The sequence below is a fragment of the Phyllostomus hastatus genome, unplaced genomic scaffold (assembly GCF_019186645.2).
Source record: "Phyllostomus hastatus isolate PE091 unplaced genomic scaffold, TTU_PhHast_1.1 phas_contig_38, whole genome shotgun sequence".
In the NCBI taxonomy this organism is placed as follows: domain Eukaryota; kingdom Metazoa; phylum Chordata; class Mammalia; order Chiroptera; family Phyllostomidae; genus Phyllostomus; species Phyllostomus hastatus.
Genome location: NW_025333869.1, coordinates 28,568,505 through 28,585,687, shown reverse-complemented (window position 1 = coordinate 28,585,687; position 17,183 = coordinate 28,568,505). Strand labels below are relative to the sequence as shown.

At 37.4% G+C, this 17,183-nt stretch overlaps 1 protein-coding gene across 2 annotated transcripts in view; it reads right to left on the bottom strand.

Annotated features, from left to right (window-relative positions):
- The window catches only part of CTNNA3 (catenin alpha 3), a 1,495,188-nt gene that overhangs the window by 1,477,649 nt on the left and 356 nt on the right, over positions 1–17,183 (bottom strand). The gene's annotated exons all lie outside the window — the stretch shown is intronic.

Below are 17,183 nucleotides of genomic sequence, written 5' to 3'. Positions count from 1 at the left end.
CTGTTTTCCTCACATGGTGAAATAAAGTTGCCATAAAGAGTAATTACTTATAAAATTACCCATAGAATCTAATGAAGTGCTAATTACAGTGCTACATAATTCACTAATCAATTATTGTTATTTTGTGGAAAGATAATGTTCTCTTTGTGAAATTCTACTTTTCCAAACCAAATGCCATTGAATTTTAGAAGGCTGCTATGAGAGATATCAAATGGATTGTTCATCTGATTAAAAATGGATGAAGACTAATTAAGTTTACGCATTTTTATTTGGCAAATTGAATCCATTTTACCAAGGAAAGTGACCAACCCCGTCTATGATAATAACTTATAATTAAGTAACAAGGAGACATGGTCCTAAAATGGAAGAGTTTACAAGCAGCTTCCAAAGTTGTTAACAAATGCTTATAAGAGACAAGAGACAACACATATTAATAAAGTGTGTTGGTTATGAAATGGTTAAAGGATAGAATACAGAAATAAAAGCAAAAGAATGACAATAAGTAAAAATAGAAACCTCTGGCATCTTATTCCCACATTAGACTTATGGAGTGGTGCCAACCTGCTTCATTCCAGAGCAAAGAACCAGTCAGAAGCTGAGGCCACATTAGAGAGAGAGGAAGGAAATCCTTTCTCCCCCTCTGTTTCCAAAGATAATAAAAGAAAACTAGAGAGTGATGGATTTCACTCCCAAGTAACCATGTTTATTTTACTCATGTCCCCACTGTTTAAAAGTCAAGCCTACTAATTTTGCATCATAGAGTAAAAGAAATATATGGATAAAAACAAAGAAAATTGACTTTGCAAAACTCATAATATGTCTAATTTTCAAAAAAATAACTGTTATAGTCACTAACTTTATATTATAACATCATTCCTGTCAAGCCATCAATTGTACTGAAAAGAATTAAGCTCATCATAGAGTAAAGAAAAATAATTTAGCTCAGTCATTAACATAGTGAATCACATTTCTTCAACTCTAAATAACCCTGCTCAATGGCTTGAGTAATCTGTACACACACTCCAAGCCATCCTGCTCTTTTTCTCCTGAGTCTTGAGTAGACAGAATTAGATTGACACTGTCAATCACGCTCCTAAAGTTCAACTGATGAAACTGGTCCATGAAAAGGCTGTTTTATTGTGTTTTTTGTTGTCACATTCTGTATCCCCCAGCTTCAATTCCATTCCACTCCTCCCTCCCCATAGGCATCTACTCTATAGTTGCCAGTGGGAGCCTTTCTAATCAACTTTACATAATTATTTCTACATATGATATATATCTTTACAATGATATATTTAGCTTTGTGTGTGTGTGGATTTTTAAATTTACACAAACAGTATCGCATTTCCCATCTCTCTCTCCACCCTCCCCACCCCCTTCCCCCACAACATGATGTTTTAGTGGTCTGTCTACCTAGAACTATATAGACATGGTAAACACCACAGGTTAGCTCACACAACACATAGCCCCAGCTTTGCTCCCTTGCCTTTCACTGCTCTGGAAGCCAGACGCTAGTTTTCCCAGCCTTTTTTGCAACTCTGATTGACATGTGACAGAATTCTGACCAATGAGATGTCAGTGGAAGTCCTCTGAGGAGGGTTCTAGCAAAACTTTTACTTTCTTTATAGAAAAGGAATTACAATACTGCCATGGCCCTTGGCCCTTCCTTCTGCTGTGTTAGGATGCTAGCACATAAAAGCAGTTGTGCTGCAAAGCTGAGGAAAAAGATGACAGAGCAGAATTATAGAACAAGCTTGGGTTTTTGATGGCATCACCTCTGACCTCCTACCTCCAGGCTTCTTGCTGAGAAAAATGAGTTTCTGACTAATATAATTGATATAGTTTGTTCTTTACTTTCCATTTGCATCATTCCAATAATGCATGTATAATTTCCAAGAACAGCTAGGCAGTATCCAACTCTTTGCTATGGGAAACAATGCTATAATATTCTTGCATGTGTCTCTTTGTGTACCTATGCAAGAGTCCCTCTGATATATACATTCTCTTATGGACTGAATTGTGTCCTCCTCAAAATTCATGTCTATGGTCTTAATCCCCTGTACCTCAGAACATATCTTATTTGGAAATAGGACCTTAAAAGATGTGATTAAGTTAGAATGGAGCCATTAGGGTAGGCCCTAATCCAATATGATTGGTGTCCTTATAAAATGAGATGAGGACAAGCACACAGAGAGAAACAACCATGTGAAGATGCAGCAAGAAGACAGCCATATGCAAGCCAAAGACAGAAACCAAACCTGCCAACACCTTGATCTTAGATTCCTAGCACTACAGCTGTAAGAAAATAAATTTCTGTTGTTTTAGCCACCCAGTCTGTGGTATTTGTTATGACAACCCTAGCAACTAATAAAATTCAGAAGTAGAATTTGTGGGTCAGAATGCATGTGAATATACAATTTCAATTATTACTACCACATTGGTCTCTAAAATAATACCACCGGCAGAGCATGTGAACTCACATGTCCCCATCTCCTCACCAGCTCAAAGAGACTGCAAGACATTTCAACTTCTGCCAGTGTGGGAGGTGCCAAGTGGGCCTCACTGTTGTTTTAATTTGCATTGTAAATCACCAGGGTAATTGGTGATATAATCTGGGTTGAATGGCCAGACATTCAGGTATCATTTCTGTGAATCACTTACCCACATTTTTTATCCATTTTTCTCCTACGTTGCCTGTTTTTTCTTACTGATTTACAGGAATTTCATATATATTCTAGATCAAATCTTTAGTCAGTGATAGTCCTTGAAAATATCCTCTCCCTGCTTGATGGGTCTCTCTTTGTATCCTTAAACGTTCCACCATCTGTATATAAAAGTTCCATTTTCTTCATATCCTTACAGATAGTAGGTTATTGCCAGACATCAATTTTTACCAATCTAATAGGTATAGGATATCTCATCATTGTTTTAATCTGTATTTACCAGATAACTAATTTGTGAAGCAAACTAAACATGTTTTTACTTATTGATCATTCCAATTTTCTCTTCTGTAAATTACCTTTTCACTTATTATTGGCCCATATCCTCTTGTATTGTTCTTTTCCCTATTAATTTTTAGGAGTTCTTTATAAAATCATATGAAATTACATTTTTGTTTTACTTTTTAATTAAATTTATTGGGGGTTATATTGGTTAATAAAATTATATAGGCTTCAGGGGTACAGTTCTACAATACATCATTTGTATACTGTATTGTGGGGTCACTATCCCAAGTTGAAATCATTTGTGTTGAATATCTGTTAGTTGGCTATTTCCACAATAATGCTACATAACAAACTACACTAAAACTTAATGGTATAAAACATTTATTCTCTCTTGTGCATTTTCAGGTGAGCTGGTGGCTGGCTAATCCAGAATGGGACTGGCTAGATTTACTCCAAGCTGGAGTTTTGGAAGCCAGATCTGCTCTGCATGTTTCTCATCCTTCTTGGACAAGTAGTCCATTAAGAGCATGTTCTTCCTACAACATCAGCAGGAATACAAGAAGGACAAGTAGAAAGACACAGTGCCTCTTAAGGTACAAGCTCCAAACTGTCACTCTGCTTCCTCTTTCCGCCTTCTGATGGGATCTAGTCATGCAGTCAAGTCTAATACTAATGAGGTAGTTCTCTGGGAACAACTGCAAAGTCATGTGTCAAAGGGCACAGAGGCAGGGAGGGTCAAAAATGGTATCTTTCTTCACAAAGAAAGATTTTATATTAATGTACTTAAGTATTTCAATCTTTTACTTTATGACTTATGTTTTGGGGATTATATTTAAGAAATTATATCCTACCCTAAAATCATAAATACATTCTCCTATATATTTCCCAGAAGAATGCAACCATTAGGATCAACACCCAAAATATTTTAAATTAGCATATGCATATATGCAAGATTATGTGATACAAGGGCCAACCACCAAAGTTAACCAAGTAATCAAAGTTAAAAATAATTACCCAAGGACTACTTATTACAGGTGAATTGTTGAACTGAGTCTTTTCAAAGTATTAATGGATACAGGCTAACAAAGAAGAAAAAGATGCAGGTATCATAAAGAATCACAAAAGCTGATATTTTTTTCATGAACAGATCTTGATTGATCTAAGCTATATATTCAAAACTGCAAAACAAAAGGCTGCAGGAAAATATATACAGTCTTCTCACATCATGACATCTTATGGGGGGAAAAAAGAAGCTTTTACACAACTTAACAATAAAATACGTTATAATGTAAAATTTGTAAAGTATATGTTTATTTGTTATAATAGGAGAATCTATTTCAATAGTTTGAGTAAAACTGAGGTCCAATCTATTAATTTTTCATATTAAAACCACTTCCCAGTTGCCATACTTGTAGGGAATCCGGTATCTCTCTCATCCCTCTTATTGTTCAAGAACCAAGAACTTGATTACCAAATAAGTGGGCCCTGTTGAAGGCTGCTGGTGCTCCACTAGTGGCATAGTGCACCAAAGAAAACTGATTGCCTTGTGGTCCTGTGTGACCTTTTCCTCGTGCACTCTTGCCTTTGCTGCTGTGGATCCAGACAGCGGCCACAGTGATTCTTGAAGACAGAAGCAGCCTGCCCCCTCACAGGTATGGCATGGCACACACACCTACAGCTTTTTAGTTTACCAAGCCCGATGGCTGAGCCAGGAGAGCTTTCTGGCTCCCATCACCAGCCCCAAACAGCCTCTCCCATCAATAATACAGGACAGCCAGAATAAGGGTGTGTTTAGGGTCTTTGATGTTCTTGCTTCCCAGGTCTTTTCTCAGTCAGGACCAGTTCAATGCACATGCGTGCAGACACGCACACACACACACACACACACACACACACACACACACAAACTTTCTATCAATAAATACACAGTAAAAGGACAGAGTCCAGGTCTTCATTATGTTCCTCTCTGAAGACTCCCAGATGTTTTACAAATTTCCTCTAATCCGCACAGTGTTCACCAGCCCAGCAGGTGATGAAAGACTGAGAAGGGCCACCCTTATCAAATCAGAAAAAGATCCTGTTACACGAGAATCTGAGACACAGAAGGATAAAGACCTCAATAATGACTTTCAAACACTGGGGGGAATTTTTTCTTACCTATGGTCACCAGATAAAATACAGAGTGCCCAACCAAGTTAACTTAAAACTTTAGATAAACAATGAATAATTTTCTGGCATGAGTTTGTACTAAGCAATAACGGGACATACTTACACTAAAAAAAAATTCCATTGATTGTTTACCTAAAATTCAAACATATCTGTATGTTTTATATTTTTAGTTGCTAAATCTGGCCACTCTACCTTATCTACCTTATGAATGGGATACACTGGGGGAGGGAGCTAGAACTCCCTTGTGCCAGATTTAAAGCAGACACAATGCCAGATCCTTACATTTACGTACCCTGACATCCTATCAGAGACTTGAAGCTGACAGAGCCAAACAAAACACCAGCTTTTACCCCCTTACTGCCCTGGAGCTGTTTTTTTAAACACCCAGAGGTGTTTCCTGGCCACCTCCCAGCACCACATTTCTAACTATGACCAGTTGGAAGATTTTTGTTCCCAGAAATGTAACACAGGATAAAAGGGAACAAGAGAAGAATCACATATATATTGTGCCCTGGGATATGATAGCCCCAATGATCTGGGAAGACATAAGAAAAACACTGGCAGAAGGGTATTCTAGAGATTTTATGCATTTCTTATAGAAAAATTAATCTGAATGGCCTCCAGTTATCAAGGATTAAATTCACTCCAAGTAGAAGACAAATAATAGAGATAGAAAAATAGTTTCCCCAAAGGATATGTACTTCCTGTGGCGCAGAAATGTAGCATGGTGCTTGCCCTCCACTTTAAGATTGGAGAGGGAGATTCTGTAGTTCCAAAGTTGATAGCGATGGAACTCAAAGGCAATATACATATGACACTTAGGACTAACACTAGGACAGAATAAATATCTAGTCCTTCAAAAATAAGTAATAGAAAAACCCAAAATTTAAAACCATAGCATAAAGAAGGAAAACAATGTCTTAAAAATGCAAGGGGAAATTATCCTCAAGACAAAAGAAAATTTAGAATACACTTACTCTGTGTTCCCAGTGAAATACTCAAACATATAAATTCTAGGAAAGAAGTGATACAAAGACTAAATAAAATAAAAAGAAAGTTTACTGAAGTAAAAAGTCAAAATAAAAAAACTTGGCAAAGATTTAAAAGTGAAAGAATACAGCAAAGCCAAAATGACAATAAAATTAATTAAAATCTGAATTAGAAGAATCATTCCTCTCCTTTATCTTCTGTCTCTTCAACAACTTCATATTCAGAGAGCAAAGAAGCAAAGGTTGGAACTGCTATCCTGGGCTTAATTCTTACCAACAAAGAAGAATATGTTAGTGAAGTGAAAGTGACAGGAACCTTGGGAAAAATTGAACATATCACCTTAGAGTTCATTACAAGCCAAGGGAAAAAATGCAAAGCAAAGTAAGATAAGTATCTTAGATTGCTTAGCAGTTCAGAGAAAATATAAGAATGTCTCAGAGCCTGAGATTCTAAAATGAAAACTAGGACAAAAAATAAAACCCACTACTGCAATCACAAATGATGAAAAATGGGAGAGAACATATGCAAATATAAATCAGTGCGGCATACAAGGAGCTTTCTAAAGAGCTGAGAATTTTAAAGGACACACAAAAGTACTTAATAGAAGGAAGGAGGTGAAGGGAATGATGCACACATCAGTGTAGTACTGACTGACCTGTTAGAAGAGTGGACTAAACCTAAGGTGAGCAATGACTTGTGAAAAAAACACTCAAAACAATAGAAAAACTTTCAGATTACTTTTGAGTAAGAAAGGACAAGTACAACTTCTGTCCTCCACTCCCAAGCAGATTTCTTGATGTTGACAAGTAACATAGAGAAAGCAAAATGACAATATTTTGAATTTGCTTCATCTTGTCTATGAAAGAGAATGCTCTTTAAAATGGAAAAACTGTGTCAAGCACCTTGAGAAAAAACTGATAAACAAGATGAGAAAAGATAGTGAAGGAATGTCTAATTCTTTAGATCAATGTCCATTTCCAGAAATATTCTATTACAGCAAGCTTTCTCATTCTCAAGACTATTGATATTTTAGGCTGGATAATTCTTTGTTGTGGAGGACTGTCCTGTGTGTTGCAGGATGTTTAGCAACATCCCTGGCCTCTACCCACTAAATGCTGGTAGCACCAGCCTCCCAGTTATGGCAACTACAAATGTTTCCAGAGACAGCCAAATGTCCCTTAGGGAGTAACAGTCCCCTGGGTTGAGAACCATGATATTACAGAGCAGTGCAAAACCAGCATGCATCATCACAGAATTACCGTTTGCATCTTTGAGTAATCACGGCAGTGGGAACTGACAAATGTTGTCTCATATATCAAAAAGGTAGCTACTGAAAATTAAAACTAGTGAATTTGATGTTGATCCCCAGAAAATTTTAATACAGGATCAAAATATAATTAATTAGAAAAGAGAGGAGTGATCTCATAGTATCTTGGTATAGTTTCATCAAGAGCCATTCACACTAAACTAATTTAATGTTGTTCTCTTCCCCCTTTTTCAGGATCATCACAAAAGAGGATAAACTGATTTCACTAAAACATTTTTTAAATCTTTTGTGCAATCTTCTTGGGCAATATAAAGAAATGTGGCCTCTTTCATACACTGATCTCAGCATATTCCTTGGAAGTCACCCTGACAATATTCAGACAATTTTATATGCACTAATTTTTATACTAAGTGATGCCACTTTTAGGAGTTTGAACCTGTGTACAAATATGCATACCAAATATTACAATATTGTAACAAAAGGCTAGAAACAACCTAAATGTGTATTAACTGGGGACAAGTTAATTAATTGTCATTTATTCTTTCATTGCTGGGACTTCGTGACCAGGGGGTAAGGAAAAACCTTAAGAAATCTATAGAATGCAACTGGATGGCACTTACCTAGCCATAAGGAAGACATTCAAAAAGCATAACAACTAGCATGGTTCAGGCCCCAGCCAATCAGAGCATAGCCTGGAACTGAATCTTGGAAGGACCTTGTTGGAAGGACCACCAGGTGTTCACGCTTTAGTTTCTGGGTCTAGAGGCTCCCCAGCAGAGACCGAGTAGAGGAAGGCCACTGGGGAATTTCAGACCTAACTGACAGAGACATACATTAAAATATTGAGGAATAGCATGGAGCAACAAATTGACTAAATTCAAGCAAATGGCAGCTATAGAAAGAGTGAAGTAAATTTATATGTACTGATACAGAATGCTACATTAACTTTTTTTTTTCATTTACAACAGAAACTGTTAGCAGTTGCCATGTGAGAAGAGGATCAGGGAACTGAGGGCTGGGGTCAGGGAAGGGGAGACTTATTTTCATCATATACTCTTTGTGGCAGATGCTAGAAATTTGCCAACACCCCTTCCAGCCCAGGCCCACCTCTCCTCCCCCAGATTTAACCAATCAAACACAGCTTGGGTGATATTTTAGAAGGTCACAGCTATGGAAAGCTGTGGCAGGGCTTCCATGTCCAGCTCAAGAGCCTAGAAAGGTAGAAGCTAGTACATGTGCAGACCTGTCTCTCAGGTACAGTTGGACATTTCTTCTCAGCTACATCATCTCTGGCTGTTTCTCTGGCTCTCCTAGAGAACCTATGAGCTCTATCATGTTACTATGTCATTTATGAAACTTTCTGCAGAACCTTGATTGCAATCAAGAGCCACGGCTAAGGCTACCTTTGTTAAAATAAAAATAAATGTGCATGTATATATTTTTAAGTTTAAAAGTTAATTTTTAATAAAATTATTTTTAAAATACATCAGACTGGATAGTGATACTGTTCAGGGAGGACACACCTGGTTGAAGAAGCATATCTGAAAGAGCCAGCCTAGAGATCTGGGCCCCAAAATTCCATCTGAACATCAGGTGTCTCAACTACCAGATAAAATGTTATACTAAAACTCATCTAGAAATAAAATTAAAGTTATAGATAAGAAAATCTTGAAGGGGCAGAAAAGGAAAAGGAATAATCCTTTCAGAACCATCAGAAATCGAGCTGAATGGAAGTCCTACAACTATGGAATTAAAGAAGGAACTATGAGACTGGTATGAGGACCAGAGACACAGACTGGGCTGATCCTATACCCATTTGTGGCAGCTAAAAATAGAAAGGGGTATCTCAGGAGAGAAGGGTCCCAGCCCTACACCAGGACCCCTAGCCCAGGGTTCCAGTGCCAGGAAGATGAGTCTCCATAACTTATGGCTATAAAAACAAGTGGGGATTGAGACTGTGGAAGACAGAAACTTCTGGAGTCCATGGCAGTTTCTCTTAAAGGACCCACACACAGACTTACTTAGACTCACTCCCTCTGAACTCTAGCACTGGGGCAGCAGATTGAAATGCATCAGAGACACACCAGGAGGAACTGAATTGTCCGACATCAGGGCAAGAACTGGGAGGAAGTTTTCTCCCAGACAGAAGTGCTGGCAGAAACCACTATTCCTTTCTGAGCCCTCCCCCAACAGAGCCACAGAGCCAGCAGGAGGGCACCATATCTGAGACTCCGTCAACCTGGCTTACACTATTTGCCCCACCCTGGCATCCCCTAGGCCCTGCCCCACCCAACTTTCAGGCCCACCCAAGCTGTTTCTAGGGGCTTTTCCATACAAATGGCTTGTCTTGGCTCATGCTTCAGACTTTCCTAAATTCTCTCAAACAAGCAGCATCAGGCTTCAGCAAGCCCCCTATCTCTTGTTAAGTTGCCCCAGGTCCAGCACTAGCAGTAGACAGTTCAAAACTTGGCCTCGACTGAGTACCTCCAAGCTGAGCACAAGTAACAGCCATCTGAATATTGCTTTGTAGCTTATGCTGTGTGACTCTGGATGAAACACAGGTGGTGGCTGACCTTGGACATGCCAACAGCAATCAAGGCTCAACTACAAGAGGAGGATGTACAGAGCCCACATAGTGGGCACACCTCAAGTACCCAGCTTGGGTGATAGGGGAAGCTGTCCCACTGTACCCTACAGAACACCTACTATATTAGACCACTCTAGCAAGCCTGGGAGATGTGGCAGTTCTACCTAATACATGGAAACAAACACAAGCAGGCTGCCAAATTGAGGAGACAAAGAAACATAGCCCAAATGAAAGAACAGAACAAAACTCCAGAAAAAGAACTAAACATAATGGAGACAAGCAATCTATCAGAGGCAGAATTTAAAACACTGATTATAAGGATGCTCAAGGAACTTAGTGAGGAGCTCAACAGCATAAAAAAGATCCAGTCAGAAATGAAGGACACACAAATTAAAATGAAGAACAATTTACAGGGAATCAACAGTAGAGTGGGTGAAACCGAGAATCAATTCAGTGATTTAGAACATAAGGAAGCAAAAACGACTAATCAGAACAGCAAAAAGAAAAAAAAATCCAAAAAATTAGGATAGTTTAAGGGACACTTAGTGTCTAGGACAACTTCATGCCTACAATGTTTGCAACATGGGAATGCCAGAAGGAGAAGAGAGAGAACAAGAAATTTAGAAACCTTTCTGAAAAAATCATAACAGAAAACTTCCCTAACTTGGTGAAGGAAATAGACATTCAAACCCAGAAAGCTCAGAGAATCCCCCAAAAAATGAACCCAATGAGGCCCACACTAAGACACAACATAACTAAAATGCCAAATGTTAAATACAAAGAGGAAATCTTAAAAGCAGCATGAGAAAAGCAGTTAGTTACTTACAAGCAAGCTCCCATAAGACTCATCTGATTTCTCAAAAGAAAGTTTGTGGGCTAGAAGGTATTGGCAAGAAATATTCAAAGTAATGAAGAGCAAGGACCTACAACCAAGATTACTCTACCCAGCAAAGCGATCATTTAGAATCGAAGGACAGATAAAGAGCTTCCCAGCCAAGAAAAAGCTAAAGGAGTTCATCATCACCAAACCATTATTGTATGAAATGGTAAAGGGACTTATTTAAGAAAAAGAAGATCAAAATTATGAACAATAAAATGGCAATAAATACATATCTATCAACAATTGAATCTAAAAACAAAAACAAAATAAATAAGCAGAACAGAAACAGAATCATAGATACAGAGAACATTTCAGTGGTTGCCAGATGGGAGAGGTTTTGGGAGGAAGGGCAAAAAAGGTGAGGGGATTAAGAAGTACAGATAGGTAGTTACAGAATATCCATGGGGATGTAAAGTACAGCACAGGGAATAGAGTAGCCAAAGAACTTATATGCATGACCCATGGACATGGACAATGGTGTGGGGATTGTCTAAGGGAGTTGGGGGTGGGGGTTGGGCAGAGGAGGACAAAGTGGGATAATTTGGACAACTGTAATAGGATAATCAATAAAATATAATTTAAAATAAAAATATGGATTGGAGAAAAGTTAGATACAAGTATTACTAGAACAAGAGAGAAAGTTGAGAAACAGACTCTAATAAAAATCTAGCTTATGACAGTGATAGCATTTCAAATTAACAGGAAAAAAATGATTCTTAAATAAGTCATATTGGATCACCTGAATAAACATTTAGAGGAAAAATTAAAATAAAGTTGGTTTCCAGCCTCACTCTTTTGTTTGAAATCATTTCCAGATATAGCAAAAATTTTTAAATTCTGAAAGTATAAATGAATTTATGCATAACATCTTTATGTATTATAATTAAGGTAAAAAGTTCCTTTCTAAGTAAACCCAAAATCCTGAAGCCATAAAGATTTAAAAATTTAAGTAAAAAGTTATTTTTTTCTATGTAATCTAAATATAAAACATAAAAGTAAACAATAAATTGGGAGAAATACTTGCTACATGTTAAACAGACAAAAGTTTAATTTGCTTAATTTACTATAGGAGAATTAATGGGAAAATGGACAAAAGTTATAAAAAGGCAATGTAAAAAAATACTATGCACTAATAAATATAATATTTAGAAATTGTTTAACCTTATTCATAATTAATTAAAGACAAATCAAAAAAACAAGATATTTTCACCTATCAGACTGACAAAAGTGAAAATATTTGATAATTTGATCAGAGCAGGTAAGAGTTGGGGACATAAGCTCTCAGCATACACTGTTAGTGGGAGTATAAACTGACATGGACTTCTTGAAGAGATATATCACCATATTCTCAAACTTTAAATTATGTATACTATTTAACCCTTTGATATATCTAATTAAAGGCAATACTTATTAAATTTTACAATGAACATTCCTTTTCATCCAAAAATTCTACTTCTATGAGTGTATCCTAAAGATACACTCATAAAAGTGCACTAAGACATATGAACAGGGATATTCATTACAACATAGCAACATGAAAAAACAAACAAAAATACTGAAAACAACAATCATATCCATCAATACAGAATGGGATAAATAAGTTATGCTGTGGACATAATGAAGTTGAAAAGAATGAGGTAGGTCTACAAGAATTGCCATAAATCTGAGGGCTGCCATTGTGGCAAGAGGTGAAGCGGCAGCGGCTTCTGTCAAGGGGGACAGCAGGTCAGGAGCTGCTGGTGCTCCCTTTCCCCTGGTCCCAGCCCTAGCCCCAGTGGAATGTGAGTACGAGGGCACCCCACCACCATTCTCACCATGGTGCTGTTGACAGCAAAAAAAAAGAATTGCCACAAATCTGTCTTAACTAAATATAACTGTCCTACATGGGAGAGAAATGGGGACACAAGGTGCAGGTCAATATGTATAACATTAGATTGTACCTTTTATTTCATTTTTTAAGATTTCATTTATTTATTTTTAGAGAAAGGAGAAGGAAGGGAGAAAGAGGGAGAGATCAAGAAACACTGGTTGCCTCTTACATGCCCCCAACTGGGGACCTGGCCTGCAATCTAGGCATGTGCCCTGACTGGGAATCAAACCAGCAACCTTTCAGTTTGCAGGGTGCTGCTCAATCCACTGAGTCACACCAGCCAGGGAAGATTGTACCTTTTTATTCTTGACCTGAACTGGGTTCTGTAAATGAGCAAAAAGAACAGAATGCATGGGTATTAAATAGGTAATCAGCAGAGTCTATCACAGATTGATTCTTAAAATTAGGACTTCTTTGTTGTCCCATACTGGGAATAGAAGAACTACTGAGTCTAAAAGAAATCAAGTTAATTCTGCGAATTCTCATTACCTATGGGCTCCAGCTTGGGACTAAGACAGATTCTGGTACCTCTTTTAGAGAATCAGTAAAATTGGTTTTATTTCTTATTCTCCCTTCACCCCCACCCACAAACAAAGGCACTAGAAAGAAAATGCCATGAGGTCAGGGACTTTGTTTGGTTCACTAGGATCTATCTCCAGCACTAAGAATACTGTCTAGTACAAAAGTCATCTAGACAGAGTAGTTCCAAAGCCAACACTAGAGTAGACCTAATGCAGTCCTTTCAGTAATCCTGCATCTCAGTCATTCTGTGGTTTCTCAGGGAGCTAACCCAGGGCCACTGTACATTGATACCACCTCCAGAAGTCTCATCAAGTGAGACCTGATAATTAATGTTCTATCTCATTAATTGTACAGCTCCACCCCAAATCTCTACCCCATAATGCATACAGGATAGAGGAGGTAAGTATATAGTGTAATTTAACTAATGCTACTCAAAGTACAGTCTGCAGTGAGTTAAGGAGCTTATACCAGAATGTAAATCAGTAACTGTTTCAATCATCTTGAAAGTCTTGCTACAAAATCTTAGGACATAGGTGATTTATAATCTGGTACAAACTCATGTGGTTTTATGAACCAGTAACAGACTGAGAACTGTTGATCACATTTTGAATAGTGCTAACATAAAGTAGGGCCTAAAGTGCTCCAGTTCCACCACTCGAGGGTCTTTCTTTGTCCTAAACGTTGCCCTCTCCATCAGATCTATGTCCCCAATGATGGAGACACCTGAAGCATCACAAGCATACTCATTAGGATAATGAAAGACAGGAAAAAGAAGTGGAGGAGTAGAGAGAGGTACCAAACAAATTTGACCTAAATTTACAATTTTGCACGTAGGAACTCAAAGTCACTTCTCAGACTCTGGAAGTTAGTGATTAAATTGGTGGCAGATTACTGACTGTGTTCTAGGCAGCAATATGTAGTAAAAACAGCAACTAAGCACATGAAAATCAGGTGCAATAGCCAGTAGTACTATTCACTTTCAAAAATTCTGTATTCTCAATTATCTGTCACTTTCCACTAAGTCTGTAACTTGGCTAAACTCAGGAGTTCCACTTCCACAATACCATGTCACTTAAAAGCCAATATCCAAACAAAAATCAGAAAATCATGCTTTTTGAGTGTGTAGACTAACATTCCCATGAGCCAATGATCCATAAATAAACACTATTTTTAAGTCTTCATTACAAAACACATAGTTTCTCATCAGGCATGATTGGGTTACCAACTTCTCTTTTCAATATTAATCCCTTCTATTTAAAAAAAAATACAAATTCATAGTAAACAAAAAAGAGAACTCCCATTGTTTCATATCTATGGTCTTCCTCTAAGTATCACTGAAAAGTAAAACTCCACAATTTAAAAAAGTGAATACAGGCAAAATATATTCTTTAAGAATTTACAACCTAGCCCTGGCTGGACTAGCTCAGTGGATTGAGCACGGGCTGCGAACTAGAGTGTCACAGGTTCAATTCCCAGTCAGGGAATGTATATAATACATGCCTGGGTTACAGTCCATGACCCCCAGCAACTGCACATTGATATTTCTCTCTCTCTCTCTCTCTTTCTCCCTCCCTTCCCTCTTTAAAAAATAAATAAAATCTTTAAAAAAAAAAGAATTCACAACCTTATACTTCAACTCACCTTCCACCAAATTATACTATCTCTACTCTCTCCGCTTTGATTTCTGTGAACCAACCACCACCCCCAAAATCAGCTTGATTGATCACCAGTTCCTTGGCTTCTTCTCTTTCAGTATATTCTACGTCTACAACCAGAGCTCCCAAATTCAACAACAGCAAAATTAAAACTTCATGTCTTCTGTGACTCCCACACTAGCCATGCTCTTGTGTGTGTCTGCTATCCTTCCTTTCCACTGTGCTACCTACAGATTTCCTCCAAATACTTCTAATTCCCCCAAACTTTTATCATAAAGTATTTATCCTTCCTTATTCTGCTATTTCTTGTTACAGTTAGATCATAAAATTCATATAAATCAAAATTGTATATAGATGGTATTCTAACAAAAGTTACTTATAAATTCTATTGTTCTAAAGTCCAAAGTAAAATAAATAGTCAATAATACCAACTGTTGGTTTCAGGCAGAGGTAAAGGACTTTGACTCTGACATGTAGCCATATTGACTATCTGTGAAAGTTGATAAGTTGCATTTTGTAAATAGAGGGGATTCTGTCCTTCCAAACACTTAGTGTGTTGCTATCTGATGTGCCTGTGCCTGACAATAATTTTTTGCATATCAGAGGCACTCCATAAATATGCCATTTGGTAGACAAGGAAACTTACACTGCCTTAAACCACAGGTGGCAACCACAAGGCCAGCGGGCTGAATTTGGCCCTCCACCTTGTTTTAGCGGGCCCGGCACCTTGTTTCTACCCAGTGGTTGTGCTGAGCTCTCACTTAACAGTTAGGGAGTAGTCACATTTACACAGCCCTAAAATTACATTCGGCCCTTTGAAGGCAACTGCGAGGCAGACGTGGCCCCCAGTGAAAATGAGATTGATGCCCCTGCCTTAATCAAAAAACAGTTACAAAAATCTTAAAAATCACAACTGTTGTCTTCAACTCTAATATTCTCTAATTCAAGGCCACACATAAGAATAGAGCTTAAAGAAATAATTTTTGACATAAATACAGACACACACACACTATGATATCTACCATAGCACTTAGGTGTTCAACAATGACTAATAAAATTATATCCATTTACTTGGAAGAATGTTACACAATAATTTAAAATAACATCTCTGTAGAATTATTTGGAAAATGTTTTGGTATAAGGCTAAATGAAAAAGTATGGTATCAAATTTTATCTATAATACTATTGCAATTCATTTTAAAGCCACATGGAGAAAAAAGCCTAGAAGGAAATACATCAATAAGGTTACAGATAATTTTTTCTATGCTTCCAAAATTCATACACTGAATGTTATACATATTACTATTATAAAGAAACAAAAATGCTTTAGTATAAAAATTCCAATATTTTACTCAAGAAGGAAGACAGACTATGTATAGAAAGTAACAAATCAAAATAGCCATTTCTATACTCTGTATTTTGGGTTTCTTCATTTAACAAATTTATCTTGTGCTACTATGAGTTAATATTTTATAGTGGGTGATGAAATTTTAATAGCACATCCAAAGATGCCATTCAAATTAGACTGCGGGTAACTCACGTCTCTAAATTATTTTCATAGGTTGACCTTCCAGTCTGCCTAAGCAAGCTAGCCACTACCCAGAACCAAGGCTAATTTGAAATGCTATTTTTTCCACTTGTGTGTTCTGAGAATCATTGATTGGATCTCATGTATCTTCAGAGACATTGCAACAGTCTTTCCTAGTGGTGTGTATCAGTGACTCAGAACTTCTCCAGTCAACAAACTTCCTGACACTTAACCTAAATTTCTTTTTATTTCCATTTGAACCCTCTCCTTCTAGTTCTGTCCTCTGTGCAATCAGGAGCAACTGCTCAGTCACTCAGACCCCACAGAATAGTGACCTTCTCTTTACATTATTGATTATATTTCACAGCCCATATTCATTCCATATACCGTGATTTTTATTTGATGATAAATGGTGGTAAAACAGTTCTGAGAGATTCCTCAACCTCCTAATATTACTGTCTATTATAAAACAAATATATAAGATAAACATTAAATTAAGAAATTAATACTTTTGCCACTCTGTCATTTGGAAAAGCTTCCAATTATTGTGAACAAGCTTTTTTGGTTGAAAGAAAAAATCCCTTCAAACATTTTCTATCTTGCCTTCTTTTGCCCCAGCTCCATGCCAAAGCAGAAGCATCCGGGCCATATCTTATCTTTGCCTGCACGGTATCGCAATTAGCTTTTTATAGCCAGAAACTCTCTGAATGCAAAGCACGACATTGGCCACTAGCTTCCCCTGGCACTAGTTTGAAAGTTATTTATAACTT